General features: G+C 43.7%; 1 protein-coding gene across 1 annotated transcript in view; it reads left to right on the top strand.

Annotated features, from left to right (window-relative positions):
- dpr1 (defective proboscis extension response 1) overlaps positions 1–22,813 on the top strand; it is a 238,263-nt gene that overhangs the window by 136,433 nt on the left and 79,017 nt on the right. The window lies entirely within an intron of this gene.

Genomic DNA, 22,813 nt, shown 5'->3' with positions numbered 1-22,813 from the left:
AAAATAATCCACCATCAAGAGTTCCTTTTTCTAAGAGTACGTATACTCACGCGTAAAAATGTACGACTCGGCGAGAATGACGCGATACGTAACGCGTGTGTTTGAAGAAAAAACCTTTGCCCCGACTTATCTCGACGCCTATCCTTTTACGCGCGCACAGCATCACGTTATATAATCCCTCGCTCTGTTTTGCCCGCCTCATCCTCGGAGTGCGTGACTTTTTTTCCCTCTTTTTCCTCCCTTTCTGACGCGCGGCTGCTTTTTCGCCCCACTGTACGGATACACCAGCCGCAACAGCACTCAAAGCGGTCAAAAGGAGGCGCGTTTTTTAGTTTTATTACTTCCACCTCATTGGGCTTGCGCTGCACAGCGTATACGGAAAAAAAAAAAAAATTCACCTGCCAGCTTCTATACCCATTCGCATGATTGGGATATAGGTATCGAAAAAAACGCGGTCGCGACCGTGTCAAGCCCTCTCCGCCTGCTATAAAAGTAGTACGCAAGTGGGGGTGAGGATTAGACTCCTTTGATATCGTATTTCCCAATAAAATTGCTGTTCCAAAAAAAAAAAAAAAAAAAAAAAAAAAAACATGGTCAATCGACAAGGGGTGATAACTTGAATGCACTGTTAAGGCACCTCCGTTTGTTTCGCGCGTACGTACTACTTTAAACAGCAGAAAGTATATTTTTCAAAGCTGCCAGGCCGTGTATGTCACGAATCGCACGTACAACCTACTATGCGTTTAGCCGATGTCCCATGAAGCACCACAGCCATGCCAATCGATAAAACACGCACAAAGAAAGAGGGAGGGGGATGAGAGAGGCCGCGAGCCCTGTTCATCCACGCCACTTTCAAGTTTATTAATAACTCGTGATTGATCGCGAGTTTTTGCCGCGACGGAGTGTATGTGTATTATACGGCCCACCGAAATAACCGCACGCCGGTACGCATCGACAGCCCTTCGCGCGTCATGAAAATGTGTGTGGCGCTTTCGAGATTTTTTTAGCCATTCGAATAATCGTGGGCTTTCAAAGTATATTGGAAAATGTCCCATGTTGACCCCTGCAAAAGCAAAAGTTTAATATGTGTGCTACTGAAAATAAACAGATTTTTGGATGAGTGCGGATGTTACAATATCAATTCCCCAATCGCATGAAACGTATAGTTACTCTCTTGAAATGATTTGACCTGTTACACCCCCATTCGACGATCATCATAGGCTAACGCAATATGAGAGTCGAGATGGTCAGCATAGGTACGTTTTTCACCCGTGCGGCTGCACTAACAACTCGACGATTATTATTACCATTATTTTCGAGCGCCCTCGCAGCGAAAATGGCCCGATTAATCAGAGATGTCTACTTAATCACGCTTCGTTTGGAATGGCTCGCGCGTGGGTGCACCGATTATGGATTTGGCCCATCCTCCTTCAAAATATGCGCATTTTTCTCTTTTCCACACCTATACAAGCTTTTATCGGGTATACGTTTGAAATGGCCTTTGTTGTATTCCAGGGATTGCGTGCCTTTGATCGGCGTTAATGGCTTTTTCGTATGAATGATTGGCCCGCAAGAAGAAGTAAAGGGCGAGCGTCGTGGCCATATTTATATTCTGGCTGCGAATCGCGAAGTAACACAGAGGAAATTGATGTCAAGACCGATTTTTAAACAAAAAATTTTTTTTTAATTTTAAATCGATCGAGCTTGGGCTGTGTTTTTGGGAAGTAGGCCAATGGGGGAGGAAGGATTACAATGGAATGAAAAATTGTCGTGTGGATGAGCGGGCAATGAGCCCCAGGGTTGTTTTTTTTTTTTCTCATTACCCAATCCGTTACTCCGTGTCTTGTTCGTGAGTAGAACTTACCTATACGTGCACTATAAGTTCTTTTAACACGTGTCATTTTTTTAATTGACAGTGTAGGTCCATAAGTAAAAAATTTCACAACTTTTGTATTTATTGTTTGTTAGGCGCCTTTATCATTTATAAAATTTTAGGAAATATTTTTCATGGTACTAAATATATCTATACTATTTCCTACCTTAGAAAAAGAAAATTGTGCGCTTATTAGGATAAAAGTAGGCTAGCAACGCAACTAGAAGACCTATACATTTTTTGTATCATCCTGCTTTTAATAAGTACATTAACGTATTTTAGAGTAATAAAAAAAAAAAAAAAAAAAAAAAAAAAAACCAACGCAAAGGGTAATTTTTAATAGACTTGTAACGTAATTATGAAATACGTCACAAGTCCATTATAAAACTCAAAAAAAAATATGCAGGAGAATAAAGTAGATTTATGCCAGTCCGAAAAATAATACTTTACAAAATGAGATTTTTCAAACATTCGGAAATACAGTAATTAATTTCGTGGCATATTTCAAATCTTTTTTTTATCCTTTGTTTCCAGGGTAAGAAGAAAATATTTAGAGTGAATGCGATGTAAATAAAAAATTAAAGCATATTCTAAAGAAAAAAGGTTTTACTAATATTGAAGCAGGAAAAACAAGGTTCAATTATGAAAATTTTTTAATCACCAACTACAATATTTATTCTAAATGTCGATTATAAAAAAAAAAAAAAATTCATCCATCAGTTAATGAGATTTAAATGAAGGTAAAAATGAAAATTCATCGTAAAACGTTCGTTACGAAAGACCGATGGGTATTTGATAACATTTTTCATGAAAGATTAAAATTTGAAAAAACATAATGTGCTATTACTGTAGATACAAAATTAGCATTTTTAATCAAGCAAACTGTAAAAAAGTTCATGCAAACTCATGTACATTTGAAGCATAATTAGTTGTATCTTTGTTTTTCGAATAATTAAAACAATCAAGAGATACGGAGGAGAAGGCGTTAGACATAATCATCCCATCAGGCATTACCGCCAAGGGCCGTCGCGTCTTTTCCCCGCCAACTCGCTCGGAAAATCTCAAAGGAGCTTTTTCATTTTACCCAGCGGCTGAAATTGAGCGGGGCTCTGGCCTTACCTGTACGTCTCGATACCTGTACGATTTATAACACCAAAGACGAAAAATGAGTGGGCGGATAGCGCGTTGCAACGATACGTGCGCGGGAGGGGGTCGATTAATGGCAAAAAGACAGGAAAAAAAAAAATACTCGATCCAGCCTCACCGCTGCCGACTTCTTTTCGGAATTTTCCAGAGCCACGGGGGGCATGCGGTAATTGAGGCGCACCGGAAAAGAATGCTGAAAATAAGTATCGATCGCGCCCCCGTACGTACCCGTTTCTTCATCATCCCCGGCACGCCCTAGCCGCCCCGACGTCATTTATCCACTGAATCTTTTGTTTCTTGTTTCCCCTGCCCACCACCCTTTTTTTTTCCTTCCTTTATTTGGATTTTTTTTTTTTACTCCAACGCGCCGACCGGAAAATCACCAAAAAAAGAGAGAAAAAAAAAGACAGAGGGAAATCACCCCCGACGCAATAAACACGCGGAAGAAGATACGTGCGCCGGGCAACGAGACTGATAAAAACAATACACGGCCGGGAGGTAAAAATGCAGGTGCACAGGCTACAAAAGAGTCCTTTGTTCGCGCGCCTGTTTCGCTGTTTGCTAATGCCGTTTTCCCGCTCACCCTCGCCAGATCACTATTTTTGTATGCCATTGCTGGTCGTTGTTGTTCGGTTGGGTGTAAATTACAAGGGATCCCTTGGACCATCGCTTTCCTCCAAATATATACACACTGCTCCGATCGAAGCTAAAAATACTTGACCTCTTTGTTTTGAATTGTCCCACATACGTAGATGCTCCAAAACAATTAATCGATTCCATATTAACATTACGTACGACGATGTACATGTTTTAAAATCGTCGAACCTAAAAATCCGTCCGTGTCGTTCGAAAAACCATTGCAGATACAGAGTAACATATATATTTACCATGGAGTTACCGTGCGGGAAAGGAAAAACAGCCGGGAGGAGGAAAACAAATAAATTGATTCGCCATATGGTGCTACGTTTTCGATCCCGTTCAATTTAAATTGTAATCCCAGGTATGTATACGAGGACACCGTGGTGAGCAAAAAAAAGGGGTCAAAGGAGCGGAGCAAAAGTCGTCATCTTCGACACGACTTCTACCCTCGTGTACGCACTTATTTACCCACCTTTTTTTGCACGTATTTCACCAGCAGCCCACTTTATTTCACCGCTAACACTGTAGCGCCCTCGCCCTGCTCGACCCTCTATTGTAGTTTTTTTTTTTTTTTTTTTCACCCCCGAAACCGTGCGAAAATTAGGCTGCCCAAAGTGCCTACTTATTAGCTTCCGGTACGCGCCTTTGAGGCCGTTCTCCGCGCCTGTGATTAGCTACACACCCGTGCGGAGCGGCGTATAATCCCTCTCGCTTTCCCACCCCTAACTCGCTCAGCTATCTGTGCGGCCCTATGCTCGCTCACTCGTCATCGTCGCGCGGTACACTAGTTGCTGGCGGGCTCCACCTGTGATTAGCTAGTTAGCGCCCGTTGCACTGCCTACACATACCTATGGGCCACAGCTGTATCTCGTGTATACATATATGTACATCTATGTGATCCGCAAGGGTCGTGTCGTTGGCGTGATGGGTGTGGGTGTGCGCGTCGCCGGTTGAATGACGCGAGCAACCAAATCAGAGCACGAAAAGCGAGCAGTCCGACCGCCATTGGGTCTGCTCTCTCGAGAAGCACCGCTGGGATGAACTTTGACTCCGCTCCCTCGTCCCAAGAGAGCCAAAGGCACTGCTTGTTTTTCACGTTTCATTCCTGCTTTTTGTTTCGGCTTTTTGTTTGCCGGCGCTCGATGGGCGAATTGCGCGGTCCAATTAGGGACTTTTCGTACATATACATCGGACGGGCTTTTACCAATGAAATCGGTTAAGTATGCTAATTAAAAAGTCGCACGTATGTTTCAAGCGATGCTGGATGCGCAGCATCTTTGTTCAAATACCAGCCCAATGTTAATTTACATGAGCGAGTCGTGAAAGTTTGCCCTCGTTTTTCAAAGTGGAATACCCAGGGTGCTAAGTGCAACTACCGATTTTCGCACCCGGGCCGCACTTTGCGCCCTAGTAACGTGGTGTATTATTTTACTCTGTATCGTTATCCGAGGCTGAAATGGTAATTTTCGCCATACAAGGGCCGTCATCTTTCAGGCTATTTGCGACCGTAGAGTAGCCCTGGTTGGATGACGTTTACGTGACCAACACTATTTTTCCTACCAATGACGCAAAAAACGTCCAAAGGTCACGAAAAACGTCCCGAGGTAGGAAATTGATCTTTTTCCTACCTAAGCTATTTTTGGGGCCATTTTCCTACCTTGGTCAAAGTAGGAAAAACAGTGTTCGGTACATAAGTGGGGCTACACTCGCAGGACCCTCGAGCCGCAAAATATCCCCGGGGTCGATGCCACTTTTGCAACCAAAACTAAGCATCATTCCTACTTTGGGCATTTTTTTTACCTATGGATGTACCACATTGCAGTTCTCATACGTTATTTATTAAAATCATCATACATGTAGTATTACGTCGTGTCTCTGATTAACTTTTATCTTCTAGATGATTTTAGAATAGTTGACTTTATCCTTGGACTGTTAACATGCATCCAATCTCATAGAATTTTTCATTCTGACTCTGATTTCACTTATTCATATAATTTACAATACTATTTTTATTCTTACTCAGGACTCTTTTATCTTTTTCGATGTACGTACCTGCAGAGAGAGAGAGAAACAGAGAGGGAAACGAAAGCCAGCCAGTTGGGAAGCATAACGGAAATAACGCCATTGTCTATATTAATGCAGGGTAGAGGCGAAGGATATAAAGACACAGAGCTTAACCGTGCGAGGGATTATCGCATAAGTACACCTATACAGTATATACCTGGATCGAGTACATATCAGACGGGACGCAGTTGGTGCCGGATTATTGAAAAACTTTGACGGATTTTTTCGAGGAAGCGCCGAAAAGGAGAAAGTAAGAGCGTATTATGTACAGCCTTTTGTGCTCGCTCGCGCGCGTCAGTCACGTACCAACTTTTCCCAGAGCGTTTTCCCCCACTTTGGGAATCATCATCGGATATTACGAGATTATTCACTACGGGCTCCACTTCCGATGGATGGCGAAATTTATTTATTTATCCATACGCGTGTTTGAGTGCAAATGTCATGAAAATGGTGATTACGAAGGCCGATCGATATACTTCCAATTGCTTCATTGTATCAAAGTACTAGTAACCCCACGTGAAAAAATCAGTCATTCCCGTAAACAAATGAGATGGGATGTACATAAAAATTTTCAACCTCGTCGAAAACACAATGGCACACCGATCGTCAATCAAGTTTAACGATGTGAGCCGGTGTACTTTTTAGTACCCTATACCTACCCCTTTTCGTGCCCGTCGAATTTCGTTATTTTACGTCACTAATTACGGCCCCTGTTGTATACATACCGTGCGATGTATAATGCCATTAAAATCCAAAATCCCATCAAACTCCAAGGAAGCGCGTAAAATCCCGTGCGAGTCCCCGTACGTGTACATACGATCAACGACACGGTGAGGAAGTTTCAACGATCACTATACAGGTATTTTCGTTTCATCCCCGGGAAAATTCCGCCCCCCCCCCCAATCCCCGTATTTTCGTCCAGTAGCCATTATCTAATTTATGCCTAATAACCGGCCCGTAACTCTCTTTCTCGCGCATGATCGCCCCGATACTTTTATTTAATTACCATCACTCTGCACCTGCCGAACACCACCACTACCACACTATGAACCCGTAGAGGGAGTACGCGTATACGTACCCCTACGTAATCCCTCCCGTATTCAATATTTACCCGATGCAGCAGTGGGATGGCCCAAAGTGTATTCGTGCGGTGCAGCAATCGATGCCGGGCGGGGGGTTGGAGTGAAATTCGATCTTGAGCAAACTCTATATCTACGGGGAACTTTCGCCAGAGGAGGAGGAGGAGGAGGAGGAGGAGGAGGAGGAGGAAGGGGGTGGTGCCATCCTTGTCTTGTCTGTCTGTCTGTCTTTCATCCGGCGTCGAGCTCGGAGCAAACTTGACGTTCACGAGCGATTGGAGCACCTCTCGGAGACGACAAGGTTACCGATCCTCTCCCACGGTTCACGCGCTCCATTGTTATTTATCATCCCCTCTCTCCCTGACACACTTACATTTATATACATATAGTCTTCGGACGCCTGCCCACGGTCCTTTTTTTTTTTTTTTTTTTTTTTTGTTCATCTCTCTCTCCTTTTTCCCAGACACTCCATGGATACAATCCCGGAAAAGCAAGTAACAACATTTTGCGACGCGATATTACACTTTTTCTCCCTCCCCCCTTCCGTGTTTTTTTCCATTGATTAACCATATCGATTTATATGCCCCATTAAATTATTCCGCGGTACTCGCCGTCGCACCCACTTTCCCACAATCGGGCCCTGCGAAACTATAAACTTTGTTAATTAAATTAGCTCTCCATCGGAGTCTAAGCGTGCATTAAATATATATCGATCTGTGAAGTTGGGGCGTTACAAATTCACTCTCAACCCTTTCGTGTGTGGCCCGTGCACGCGCTCCCACACATATATACACATTGTAAAGTGTGCTACTACGTGGATGTGAGGGTCGTAGAGTGGAATTCACACCGGGCCGTGTAGGCATGATATTCGAGTCCCGTAACAAATAACACTCTCGTTCCGGCAAATCTGCTTAAATCCACGGCAGTATCATTTGTTTGGCGAGGACCGAGGGGAGCCCGAGTCCCCTCAAGGGTATAAGCAAGAGACGAAGAAAGCTTCCGGGCGAAAAAAAAAAACGTGGCCAGATTGTCGCTATTGTCGGGGGAGGGGAGCTCTATACCACCCTATAATGGTGGAGGGGGGTGTAACCGTTTCGCCGCGCGCGTTGAGTCGAACTGACCGATCACGGGATTCCAAAGGGCGCGCGGTAACTTTGCTCGGGAGCTCCGTATAACGCGATTTTGGGAAATAATTCACTGGGCGCCCGATTGAAAATCAACGTGGAGTAGTATACACGGTTCTTCGTGTATTCCGTTTCGATGTTATTTTAGAAAGCCTCCCCATCCAATTTTTACATCCAAGAGAGCATAAATAATTGAATTTACGTTGTAGATAGTACACATATAGGTTGATATACTTTTAGCCTTGCACCCCAATTAAACCGATAACCAGAAAAAAAGGGAGAAATAACAGAACAAAAAACAGAATGGCGGTGAATAAATAATAAACGTAGCCTGCCAAGTGCCTATATACTACAGAGGGAGAGTGGGCAAAAAAAGAAACGCACGCACCGGCTCGTGAATGGATCGTTGACCCAGTAAAGCCCTGGCATATCAGTGCTCCTCCATGGCAGCGCATGTGAGCGCATAATTTCGCGACCCTCTCTCGTGCCTTTTCAATCCGCACATACTCTCATTTGCAGTGCACGTATACCCCTCGCTGACGCGTACACTGGAAAAACGAATGTATATACAGAGATATTATAATCTGGGTTGGACAAGGTCGCCCACTCTCGCACGTGTCCTTCGGCAGAGGGCGAAGGGACAGAGAGAGAGTAGGTATTTTATGGTAGAGCCACCCAATCCCGCTGAATACTGAACGCTCCAATTGTCCATCTCGACCCTCCCTCGCTTCGACTCGGCCCGCGGTCTCAACTATTCATGCGTGTACGGGGGTATGTATATGTTGTTGCAAACGGGGGATGAGACGCGCGGATGAAAGTTGAATTTTTATCGGGCGGCTTCATTGTCCCAGCCGATCTCAGCCTCCGTTGCTTCAATGGCGAAGTATACTTCTGAGCTCCTCCTGTCTCGCCCCTTCGGTTTGCAATTTTCATGCCCTCTGGCATATAATTTGCACGCGACTCGGCCTCTTGGTAGTCATTGCGGGGGCGAGCGTAACAAAACAAACAGGAGAAATTAAACGAAGCCCCCGCGAAGTGTGGGTCACGCGAAAGGGGTTTTAGCACGACGGTCACGGAGCTGTGCGGACAAATCCACAAGACAGATGTAGGTGGGCTCCTTTTTTTTTTCTTTGTTGCTTAAGCGGTATAAGCTCGGCTGCGCCCGGTTTCTCAAGATCCTCGAGTGCTAGATGCGGGGGGTAGGGGAAGTTTTTACCTTTGAAATGCAGCCAGCGCCGCTTAAACTTTCTCCCTCGCGAGCACATTTTTCTTCGCTAAAAGTTTTTGTTTATTCAAGAGTCATGGGACGCGTGCGAGGAATCTGAACGCGCGCCGGGGACTCTTTTCAGGACGCCCGGCACTTTGTAGGCGGGACCTTTTCCCTATTGTTGTGCGGCCCCTTTCCACGTAATACCAACGCCCGCTTTCAACGTGTTTTGATTGATATACGAAGGGAAGTAACGTGACATCTCCGTCTTGTTTGTACACGGAAAAATCGAATCGGTGAAAGTTCGCGAAAAAGTATATTGGTATAAGGGTACCTCAAGTTTTACTCATTCAGCCGAGTTTCTTAACTTATGCATACATTTTATTGATAAATGCTTATTTTTAAAATAACACAATGAATCTAAGCGTGTCAAATTACACGTTTTAAGTATGCGGTTACAATTTTTTTTTTTTATAAAATGTACCATAGTTGTGTTGATAATAATTTCAAGGACAACCAAATCTGTATGGTGTAATAAGTGGTTATCCAATTCCATTAAACTGGGACACATTTGAATAGGAAATATCAGTGGACTAAAAAACTTGGCTGCCACAGTATCAATTTCTTAATATTTTTATTAAAACCGATACAATGCATTTTATAAAAACAGAAATTTTACAGTGAATACGCGGCATTTAATGAAGTCGTAGCCCAAGGACATATAAGCAACGATTTGTTGTGACTAAAAGACCCACTGCAAGGTATTGAACAGAAAATATTGTTGCTTACGGAACAATAACTTCGTCCACTTCTTGATTCGTACACATTTTATATATGTATGTCTCCGGATACTTGATCCAGAAAATGACGGAAATGTCTTATGATAGAGTAAAAACCACATGGACCCCTTAACACGACCATCAACTCCACAGCAAAAAGCCATCATTGCGGCGTGGATATGCGTAAATAAACACACCTACCTGTCGTGCCTACACTACTCTGTTGGCCATAAAAAATCTGCCAGGTAAAAGCGCGAAAAATATCCATCGGGCGTTACGCACCCCTTTTACCGTTCATATCGTAAAACCTCATTCTCGCAAATCGACCGACAGGCCATGGGGTTTGGTTAACGCGAGCCTGCCCCAGCCTCGTGCCCCCCTGTCTACGCGCTTGCGAACTTTTTCAATATTCACCGTAGAAATTTCATTTCCCCGGTGGGACGACCCGACCGGGGACCCTCCGAAATGAGGGGCAGGGGGGGGTTGGGAAAAAATGTACAGACGCACGCGGGCGCGTCCATCGCCGCTGTAAAATATACGCCGATACAGGGGCGGTAATTTATATTCAGCCGTCGTGTGCGTCGTATAGGTGTATACGGCGCGATATCGGATCGTGACCGCGACCACCACCACCTCGCGGCCCGTAGATATTACTGGTAATACTGACGCGAACGAAGAAATCGGCCCCGAGCGAGCGCAGCTTTACATTTCAATGCGATGATACGCGCACGTGTACGCAGATGTATATATGCTATACCGATGTATAGTATGGAACGTACTATTATCTATAAACAAGCAAAAAATATGCCACCCCCAAACGTGTATATATATATATATATATATATCTGGCTAGTTGTGAGCGCTTGTAAACGCACCGGTGCGAGGGTGTACATCTACCAGTGTCCACGGCTGTATCGAGGGGCTGCGTACTCTTGAAGTCATTAAAAAAGATTTCATAAGTTATTCCAAGTCTCCAAAGACTTCGGAGTGCGCGGACCCTAGCTTGCGGCTTTTATGCTTTTCTAGACTTTTTACCCCTTCCCTGTTTTTAAACAGCCCATTCCAACAAATGTATGCGTGTAGGGGAGGATTTGTTAATTTACCCGGATGAAAGGGGCCGTGGGATTTTCTTTTTCTATTTTTTGAAACAACAGGATTTCTTTGCTGCGTCCGAGATTACGACTCACGAAGGGGAAGGGGAAATTAAATTAAAATTTAAACCGCAAGCTCATTTTAAGAATAGCGTCTTCTTCCGTTTAGTTTATTCATCGTGGAACTTACCAGCCACGTGCACTCGTATCATACTACAAACAGGTTTTTCTATCATCGTTGATGGAAATAGTACTACTTGGCTTTCAAGGAATCGAAAATTTATAATAGTCCAAGTAAGTATAGAAAGCACTCGGTGTGTATTATGTGCACCCCTATTCTCTACGTGAAAAATATATTGGACCTGCTCTTGGAAAATTTTCGTCGAACGAGCTTTTTTCCCCATCAAAAAGATGGGCTCTAAAGGAAAATCGTGAACTATTCAAGGGGAACGTAAGATATACTCTCTTTGAAATGGCTCCTGCATGATGATGTTTTGCATAATCAATCCTCGATCGGATTTTTCCAGCCTTTTGTATAAAAGCAGTCTCGTAAGCTCCCATGCGTTGAACAGTTAAAAATTTTACCATAGCAAAGAGTTACAGCTTGACCGAGACATTTGTAAAATCAAAATCTACGGAGCTCGAGTCTTCCTGATGCACCCCCATAATGTATCACAACAATTCGAATACGTAACTCCCTCGGCTTCTCGAGCGGTGGACGGTGCAAGAAAGTTTGGCCCCGCATACCTCAGCCTGCTGAAATTAATTTGGGGGGTGCTCCCCGGAATTCCAGGGCTCCCCTCCTGCCGCACTCGAGCTTTCGGAAAAAAAAGCTCGGGTTGCGTTGAAAATTGCGTGCATTGCGCGAAACGTGAAAATATTTTCATTTCAAAGTGCCCATTGTGTGCGCGGGTGGGCGTGGAAAAATACGCTGGCGTGCCATAAACTTGCCTCGTTAAGCCTCTACTCGGCTACTTTATTTGCTGTCGGTAAAACTTTCGCGGGAGGAAATATGATACGTTTCGTTACTCAGCTGCAATTATCAAAGCGACACCAAAAGTGTATGTAACCTTCGAATGGGCTATACTTGAGTCAAAGGTAGGATGATTCTCTTTTTTTTCAATGTTAAATAATGGCATATCGTCACGGTTCAATTTTTATTTTTGTGGCAGTCAATTTTGTGAGGATAATAAAAATAAATTTTTCCCACCCAGTCGTACTCGTTGGTCCGGAAGATAAGGTTAAAAGCTCGGCTGTAAAATGATTAAATTAACGCTCTCGTGCCGCAACATAATTCATTCTAAGCAGTAAAAAGCTTTTTATTTATATACCGCACAATAGACTTATTTTTCCGAGCAAACTTTCCTACAGATAATCTCCCGGCAATAAAACAAACGAAAACTTTCACAACAGGACACTAACTGGGTAAAAAAAAAAAAAAAAAAAAAAAATTATGGCTCTTTCGCGGATAACACTGTGAAGCACACACCCTCCCCTTCCTCTTTTTCCCTCTTTCCTACTTCAGCGCCATGGTTATTAACGTATAGCGTATCTCTCGTGAACAACTCGGAAAAATTCATTTCTCTCGCATGTACCGAATGAAGGAAGAGAGAAAAAAAAAAAAAAAAAAAAAAAAACATCAACACAAGAATTCATCAAGTGCCGGCGTGCATTATGTACATAAAAGTCACGTGCACTCCCGCGAAATTGTGTTTACCACAGCGAGTCACCCACAGCATATGAACCATAAAAACCAGGCTAATTTTTCCCCTTGCAATCTCCTCCTACTTGTCCTTTCTATACGCTGTAGATCAAGGGCCCTTTTATGTTTCATTTAATGCTGAAATTTAAGAAAAACTACGAGGATAAAAATCAAGTAAACATGGTATCCTCCTTGATTAATACGAGTAAACTTTCATTTCGAGGCAAACGTGAGTTTTTCCTTGAATTTTGACTGATTTCCAAGCTGAACCTTTATAATGGTAATCCACGCAAGCTCCTCCAAAGCTTTCCTTCCGCGCGTCAAACTTCAGCCGAAGCACTCTTTGCGCGTGCTTTGTCTCCTTGCACCGCCTCCCGGCGTCTCGCTTTTATTTACCATCGTCTTATATTCATCCTTCCAGCAGCTCTTTGCTGTTTGTTAAGTTTAATACGTGTGTGCGTGCGCGCGTTTATGTGTCCGGAACGCGAAATGAATTTGAGAAAACATAAAGGAGTAGCGTGTAAATGGTGGGATAATGGGTAAACGATGTATTACTTTTGACCCAAAAATGTTGATAATGGAAAAAGCTTGCACTGTTCATCAACGATGTAGCTTTGAATGACCCTATACTTTTGATCACTTTGATGTATTTTTTAGGTCATAATGTCGTTGAATGTATCGGATCGATTGGTATGAGTAAAAAAATTTCAACAAGTTGTTTTCCATGATACGAAAGAGCCTCATGAACAAGATACTTCCATACCTCAATTAGTAAATCATTATTTTTAAAAAGATTTTATCATAACGCTTTACCTATACAGTACTCAAATAAAATAACAATAAGCCGTATAAGAAAGGTGAATAAGAGCGAAATGATAAAGTGGGAAGACTAAGACTGTGTGAGGAATAAAATGAAAAATAAAAATCGGAAGACCTAAGACGTTTTCCAACAAACCCGACTGCCACGTCCAAACGAGAGTCAACCGATTTTTACAAAACCCTCACCCCAAACAGCTTTGAGCAGTTAGTCAACATATTTATTAGTACAATGAAAAAAAAGTGCGAGTTGGATTGAGCAAAAACGTGCAAGACCGGCCCGTCTTTCTACCGTTAATCCGCAGCCAGAGTCATAGATACACCGGAGTGACTTACGCAAAAAGAAAAAAAAAATGGCCTGTCAACGCGACTCCTCGCATCCCAAGAGCGATTAATTTCTTCTTATCGAGTCTGATCGTGAGCGTACATAAACAGGTCGGCCAATACAGAGGCCCTAATCCTCGAGGAGGGAGGATTATCCACGAGCCAAGGGATGCAATGTCCTCACCCTCCGTGTGTTTTGTTTGTTTTTTTTTTTTGTTTTTTTTTTTTTTTTTGGACGCGTCACTGTGCTTACTCACCCATTTCCCGATGTATCGCTCGACTTTTGTACTTCCGCTTTGTCCATTGGAATTAAGGGGCGGTGATTTTGTACTTTTGGTCGCCGTACCAGTGCCACGGTGATCTTTGAACCTCACTAGTGTTCTCGTTCTGTCGAGTGATTTCGGGACCAAGGCCATGGGTAACGCGGCCGAGGGGGGGATGAAAAAAGCAGTCTGAGCGATGAAATGGCCGACGGGGGACAAAAAAAAAGTTTCGGGTGGTTTGCTCGCTCGCAGGGAAGGTAGAGGTCGAGGACTCACGTTGGGCCAAGGATCTTTGAATTCGCACGTGGGACGCCAGTGGCGTTTCCAAGACGGATGAGCACGCGGTGCGCTGGACTCGAAATCGTTGCTCTGATCTTCCCCGGCCATCACGACGCTTGTTACTTCTTGGGAAATTAAATTGAACGCATCCATCTCAATAGTCCCCACACACTTTTTTGTAGACGGGCTACGGATAATTTACAGTTTTTTAAGATGCGTTTTTTACGCCTCGAGCTTATTGAGTCGGAAAACAAACTTTTGCTCGCAACTGTAGGGCGTTTTGACAAAGGGAGGTATGGGTGTATCGATGGACAAGACAAACGTAAACGGTTTAGTAGTCGGAGGTACGGGTGTCGCCTGAATAAATAACGAAAGGATAAAAAGTTAAAAAGTCAGTTGGTATACATATATATATTTTTACTGTATTTGAAACAGTAGCTATACCTTTGATCTTTTTTGTAGAAGTAACTGATCGTCAAAGCTTGTAAAGAAAAAAAAGGATAGACTGTCGATCCTTGTGGTTGAACGATGGATTGGAAAAAAATTTTCCAGCAGAACATAATAGCAGGTAATCGCGCAAGTTGTCTGAATACACGAATCACGTGCCGAATGAACGATATGAAAAAAAAAAAAAAAAAAAAAAAAAAAAAAAGAAATTGGCCTGCTAAGCGGCCAATTATGCAAATATTCGGAGCACTTGTAACTACCGCGGCACTGAATATCTTTTGAGCAAATTAGGTGAAAAGCGGTCGGAAGAGGTATAAAGAGCCCACGTTTTGGAAAAAATTTTCACAGCCCGAGAGAAAATTTTTTTAAAAGCCACCACAGAGTACGGTCTCGCAAAGACTGCTCTCTGGTGAATGCGCGAGTGACAATTTGAATAAAAATGCACGTAGCAGCGTTACGGAGGGGTGTGAAAAAAAAATGAAGCCAAAGCCAATGGATGGCTACACGCGGGCAAAGGATATTGCACCTGGAGAACAAAAAATTAGCTCGACAAAATCGCCCGAGCTTATCTAGAAAACAAAAAAGAAAATTTCAGTTCTCTAGCTGTGAATAGGTTTTACTTTTGAAGAGGGAAATTTTCCAGTTGAGCCACAAAACGACTTTGATTCAACGAAGATGAGCGATGTTACACCGAACGAACCTCCGGGTACACACAAATTAGTCTGGAACAGTGCCATATTATTATCAGACCTCTCGCGAACGGACGCAACACCCCAAAAAGGAGTACAATCACAATATTCTTCAAAGTCGCTCGTACAAAGCTTTAAAAACTCGAGAGAATGTAAATGTTCACTCCACGGAGCAAAGCATCCGTCATCCAGGTATGTCGTCCGGGTTTTCTTCTCGGGCAGTCACGCGTGCACGTATCCGGCCTCTGGAGTCCAGGGAATTATGATTAAGCCCAGCTGGAAATTTCCCGAGGAATGCCCGAATCTCAAATTTGGGCGCTCTCGCGGTATATCAGAGCAGGTCCACCACCACCAGGGTGCAGTATGTATGGCAGGGAGGAAGAGGGGACGAGAGAAGAATAAAGGCCCAGCGGTGTATAGATATGGCCACAGGAAGGATGAGGACGCGCGCCATGGTGTATATAGCCCCATGCACGCATACCTACATAAATATATACGTACACCACTGCAATATCCACTTCCGGCATGCAGTATTGTTCCCATCTGGCGCGATAGTAACTGCCCGACCGAATATCTCGCGAGGCTCCCAATCCGGAGAACCAAAGTCTGACCGATCCGAGGGGGAGAAAGCTCTTTCCACCCTCCGCTTCCTCCCCCGCTTATGACCTTTCCTCTCTCCGTGTGCATAGGTATATATGTTGCCCGTACGCGTGTGCATGTGTCTGAAAGAACTATATATTCTTTAACTATAGAAGGCTTCGTTTCTCTATTTTTTCTCTCTCTCTCTCTCTCTCTCCACGAATTTCGCTTGCCGTTTCTGGATTTTTATGTTTCGCAATATCTGCCGATTCCCCTTCTGCGGCGGTTTTCCACTCCCCCTCGGTCTCCCGGCAGGTGCACCTACGATACTTTAGTATTGTGTCTCCGTCGACCCATTGCGCCTCCTTTCTTGCCTTTCACTCGAGCGTCCAGTGCTGACGTGTACGGCCCTCCTGTTATGGCCCTCTCGGCAAAGTTCCGCCAAGAACACGTACACGTCATCCCTACCAGCGGATGGAAGACCCTCGTAACACCGGCTTTTACCTCTTCGAGATCTCCCGAGGAAGCGCGCATCTATCTATACGTGTACCTTTCCTTTTATTTTCCCCATCCAGCGAGAGATTAATGGCCGGAGGGCCCTTTTGTCCTTTTTGGGAAATGAATCGAATCGTCGGGAATTTCACTTTCGCGTCGGAGAGCGCCGAGCCCTCGATAAGTTCCGTACGTTTAATCCCGAAAGATAAAACTTTTCGGCGCTTTGCCCATCACGGTGGGAAAAAGTTTGCGAGTACTTAAAAGCCCGCGATGCATTATTCAGGATTTTGTTGAAAAAAAAAAAACAGTGTTACAGGAGCACTAATAGAGTGACTCTCGCAAGGGGGGACTCTCGACGTTTTATTGGCCATCCGAGTGCGTTGTTCATTTTCTGCCTGGACACGCGTGTATCCCGTCGTACAAGAGCATACATGGTGAATTGCGTGCGGCCGTGCCATTTTCCGGAGAGAGAGCTCGTATAAAAGCCATACACGCACCAGTAAAAGATCATCCGATGGACTCGAAACTGCAAGTGCTTGGAATGAAAAAAAAAAAATCCTCCCCCTCTCGTTTTACAACACCGGCAGATTGGACGTAAAGTTTTCCACTTTGATTATCTCGCGGCGCATCCGTGGCTTACTTTACATGCCAGCAGTAACGTTTCCTCGGGAGATAAATCCATACGCGTGTGCGCTTCGCACAGGAATGTACATTTGGTACGGAATTCGAGTTTATTGGCGGTATATATAAACCTGCGCGGTGCTCGTGCTTTCATCGATGAGTTGCGCGCAAGAAGCTTTGCCCAGAATACTCCATTGTTTCGTACACGGATTTTGGTTAATTGGGCATTAATTCGAAAAGGATTTTGGTACTCGAGTGATTTATAAAAGCTCCAAAGTGGTGTTGCGTTCGATGGTAATGCCAACCAATCGCCTCGTTTCGAGTATACGAATGAGAGATATATTATATACACTCGCAGTGTTTTTACACTCATTCTTACGAACGCGTTATCACATGGGTCAAACAAATCCGTACTCGATGATTTAGCAATAGCTGTACATTGTACCATCGATGATTAAAATTATTTGTATGAGCGCAAATACGTCCATTATAAAGTCATTGATATTATTTCAAAGCTCCGGATTATGTAACTGTTGTTTTCGTACGGCCCAATAACCCTTTGTTTTGTTAACAAAGTGACGGGCGGGATTAATTTGCAATTGTATGGCCAACAAAGAGATGCGTGAAAACAGCAAAACTTATAAACCACGTACACGCACACTCGTTCACATATAGGGAGGGTAAAAGTATTGAAACCCTTTGACGATCAGAGCGCGTTGTGGTTAAAGGAACGGGGGTAACGAAATGCAAAATCATCAGGCGTAAGAGAGGCATCATTGTGCTCGTCGGGGGCAACACAACGCGAGCGAGAGTAGAAAACGTATACGTATGCGCGTACATTATGAAGCGCAATTTGAAATTTAATAGGAGCATTCGCTCTCCCGGCCCAGCGTGGGCCGGCTCTCTCTCTCTCTCTCTCTCTTCAACGAATGAAAAACGAGTCAACGAATACGTTCAACCGTGCCGGTATTTCTCTTCTCGCTTCGGACAGGGGAAATGAGAGATGCGAAGCGAGAACGGCTGGAAATTCAACAGAGTGGCTTCAAGTTGTTGCTTTGTTTGTTTTTTTTTTCTTTTTCATCCTTTTTATCGTACATCCGGGTAGGTAACATTACCCACTATTTGTCTTTTTTCATATTAGTGCTACGGTAAAAGTAAAACAAAGAGCCAGTGAATTTTTGTTTTGAAAGGACTCTCTTGACCAGTCTTAATTATTCTTTTGGGTGGTAAACATAGTTTTCAGTGTACCAATAAAAAAAAAAAAAAAAAAAAAACTATTCGAGAGAAATCCAATTTCCTTGGCGTTGTACACGCATGTCATTGTGTATATGCACACGCAGTACTTGCTATACATATGATATCCCGGGCGCCCAATAATCGGTTCTCCTTCCATCCCCCATCTCCTCGATTACGGGCAATATGCATCACCTACTATGTATTCCATACATCGCGCACGCCGGCCAAGCCACTGGCCACTCGAGTGTTTATGCACACACACACGCACACTTGCATGTGCAGTCGGGGAGGTATAAGAGGAGGTGGAGGACACGCGTTAATATAGAAGGTATACGGATACAACGCAAACGAACGGCCTTGGCGTGCATAAAGTGAGGCTTCGCTATAAATACCCGGCCGTCTGAACTAAGCTCTCGCTCGTTTGCTCAACCTCCTGCTCTTTGTGTATATACAATCCACCCTCTTCATCTCGATTATATACCCACATACACCCGATATTTAAAGCTGTTGTATCCACGCGTGTACTGTGTGTGTGTGTGTGCACATAATATATGCGCCATGCACTCGTAAATGACTGAGCGTACATTATGCGCATTCGAGCGTGGGGGTTAATAAAAAAAAAAAAAAAAAAAAAAAAGAGGAAACGGGTCTAGTTGTGCGGTAACGGTCGATAAAGATTTTATTACATTAACTCGTATAGTGTATGGGTGTGGAGAGGTGGGTGGGATTTTCTCCCATTGGCGAGAGGAAATTCAAGCTCATCCGGATGGTTGGAGGAGAAAAAAAAATTTCACCGTAGAAATTACCAGTGCCATCCCTGCAAAATGTGCAGTAAAAGTAATTTGCGGGGAAAAAAAAAAGAAAAGTATATGGGTATTCGTATTATTACCAAGTGAGAGAGGGAATCGAGCTGATTTTTTTTTTCTGCGGTGGCTTGGAATTTTTTAAATTTCTTTCGATAAGTTTTTCCAAGCCGATTGAACAAGGTTTCTTTTTTTTTTTTTATTAAAACCGATTAAACGCTTTTGTGACGTAAAAGTACAAAGCCATTACGTATCGAGGTCATGCCTTTAATTTTTAACGATGATTTAGGTTACGAGCGTGCAATTAATATACCGATGCTTAGGCCGCGGCGTGTAATTGGTAAATTTCATTTATCCCCCCCCCCGCATCGATCACTCTGCATAATTGATACATTGAAATTAGAGCGTAGAGTGTGCCTGTTATTATGTTTATTTAAATGCATCAATTGTGCCTGCTTCCACGGACTATGGGTATATACAGCATCGCGGTTACGTTCCAAGGAAGCAATTTCGGGATACATCGGTACAACAATTGGTTCGTGTGCAGCGTGTTGTTTGGATATTACAAGTTTGTTTACTTTCGAGCGATTAGTATTGCAAAGAGTTTCGAATACATCAGGACGATTAACGAGTTGGCGGGTGTAAATTGTCTTTCTTTTTTCATCGATTCACAGAATTAATCGTGTGTATTGTCAGGTGGTGGGCTCGAGTAATTATGAGATTCCGCGGTTTGCTTGTCTTCAAACGACAATCCCTAAGGTCCTGGATTTCGTTGAGCGGCAAGCGTAAGATTATTCAAAGCAGCAATAAGTACAAAATTTAATTAAATTTACCCTTAAAAAGTTGAAAAGACAAAGGAACGACGTTAAACCGCAGGAATGCTTAGCAGTAGTGGATAAAGATTGGAATTTTCGCTACCATTCTCATAACAAAGTTAATTAAGAACGTTCTACCACTGCTGCTCACAGCAGTCTGGCCCATCGGATCGACTGTTCCCTCTCTCTAGAAAATGCACTTTTCATTTCACGGGTGATCCTGCTACTTCTTACTCTAAATTATTAACGATTCTTTTGATGTTTTTTTCGTCCAACCATTGAAAGTTGAATTTTAACGAGTTAAGCAAAAAAAATGGAAATACCCCCCATAAAAAATCATTGTAGCTTTATTTGAATTTTCTTTTCAATTTTCATTAAATTCTCAATATTTAATATGTTACCAGAAGAACACCTTTAGATGCTATTGGCATAATGAGAAATATTTTTTCCAAACTTGTTTGCAACGATATTGGTCTCATAGAGTTTTCTACAAGAAATATGATAATTCTATCCCCTGTGACTCCATTTAGTGCATGTTTAAGAAAAAAAAGTTTGAAATACGCTTTGGTAATGATGGGCCAACTTACTTCCGAAGCATGAAATTGTCACACTGCCATTAAATGTCGATCAATATCGAAGGATCCCTATAAACATACGCATGAATATGTAAGGGTCAGAGTTGAGTTTCGAGGGGCAAAAAACCCCAGACGAACGCAAACGGAGCCAGCCGGCGATGGTATAAATATACTACGACGAAAGAAAAACACGAAAAGCAAAAAGCGAAAACGGGGCCAAGAGGTGGATTGTAAAAAAAGGAAAAAAAAAAAAAGGGCTCACCAGCAGCCAACCCACGCAGATTTATCTCCGGCTCGGCCTTTGACGGCGGCAGTGGATAAGGTCCGCGTCTGGTCAGCCGAAGCGTCTCCGGCTCGCGCGCCCCCCGAGAGGGGAAAGCCGGGCAAAGGAGCCAACGAGACACGTCCCACGGGAGTTTGGCAAAAAGCAGAGAGAGGAGCTCGGCAAGATGGATAGCCCCGATGCATCACTCCCGGTGTTCATCGAGGATTCTCCCGCGCATAGATCACTGCAACACCTCCGAGCAAGTTGTACGGGGGAAGACCAGGGGACGCGATACATGCGGACAAGGGCCCCGCAGCTCCCAATCGATCTTTACCTCTTTTCGACGAGCAAGACCGAGTAGGGGCAGGGCCGAGCAAAACAAATTGCGATCGCGCCGATTCCACGCGAACTGGATGCGGGTAATGCGTGATTACGCCTCCCGAGCCTCCCTGTCCCGCAGTGCCCCGAGAGACGAGATTGATGGGCAGCGAGTATGCACGACACGCCCCAACCGGCTTGATCATTCCCTCTCTTTATGCTGGATGCGCTTTCTTCGCTGCGCTCGCGGAACACCCATCGCGTATTCAATGCGAACGCCACACAGTGTAGGAGATATGGGATCGGCTGATGATGAATAGCCCCGTTGATGATGATTCTCTCTCGGTCACCAAGTTACCAAACACATATAGCGAGGATTTGCTTTTTTCCGACTCGATCGAATTGGAGTATTGTGTTACCTGTCAAAATATTTCCACAATGGATTCGTACTTTGCTTTTTTATGCGAGAGCACATGGAGTTATTACTATTACGTGGCTGAGCGAGAATATTATACGTACATTGTGATGTAAAAAAGACTCACGCTTCGGGCGTGATACGCGATGATCATTTGGTATGGCAAAAGTAACAAAGTGTGGGTCGTTGAAGGCACGTACGGTGATGGTGCTGAATTGATATACGGAGAAACATAAAAAAAAAACCACGACAAAAATTCACGAAAGCCGAGATAAGGGGGCAGCTCTGATTTATAGTCTTCCACATCAATCACTCGTACCCACGACTCTTTTCTCTTGCGAGCCCATCACATACGTATAGAATATGCACTGACGAGGCAATAAATTAACTTTAAACTTGAAATCAGGAAAAATGTATGCAAGCGTTTTCGCGTGATTTCGTAGTAGTCGTACCCCGGCAATATCGGTGTGCACCCAAGTTCTCGTGAAATGAAAAAAAAAAAAAAAATTGAAAACGCTCGGAAGCGCGCGTTTGAAAATCAATGCGCCACGGGCGTGCATTTATTTCCGGCGAAATTCGCTCTCCCACCCCACCCCTCCTACCACTGCCAGTATGCATTACAGCTACTACAGGACGTAACATTTCGGGTGGCCCGTTTGGATTCTTACAATTTCTGGGGTCCCCTCTTTGGTAGCAGTGGCGCACACAGCTGGGATTAAGTCGGCTGGGACACATCTGTTTCCGTTTGTTTCGCTTTATCCCGTGCCCGCATTTGCTCTCCTGGGCCTAAGCCCTAAGCCTACGAGCCAACATAAACTTGCTCGCTTTTTTTCGGTCTTTTCCTTCCTTTTTTTTTTTTTTTTTTTCACTTACCCCAAAACACGCCAGACGCGACAACCAGTTATTGCGCTCCTCCGCACACGAGTTTTCAATGTTGTAGCCGTGCCAGTGAAATTTCGGAGGCTGCATTTATTATACGTGATTAAGTGGTCGTTTACTGGCACTTCCAAGGGATTTTCGGTGAATAATTAAAATTTCCATTTATTTCCCACGGTGCGTATATGTTTTTGGGACACGGAATTACAGTTGCAGGGATAATTCACTGCGGTCGTACAAAATCATAGCTGTAACAATAACATCACGTATTGTGTAAGATTTAATTAAAAATT

The sequence above is a fragment of the Copidosoma floridanum genome, unplaced genomic scaffold, assembly GCF_036245765.1.
Source record: "Copidosoma floridanum isolate Cflo_tuat_1 unplaced genomic scaffold, Cflo_Japanese_pri ptg000019l, whole genome shotgun sequence".
Classification (NCBI taxonomy): Eukaryota; Metazoa; Arthropoda; class Insecta; order Hymenoptera; family Encyrtidae; genus Copidosoma; species Copidosoma floridanum.
This window is presented reverse-complemented; position numbering and strand designations above follow the sequence as displayed.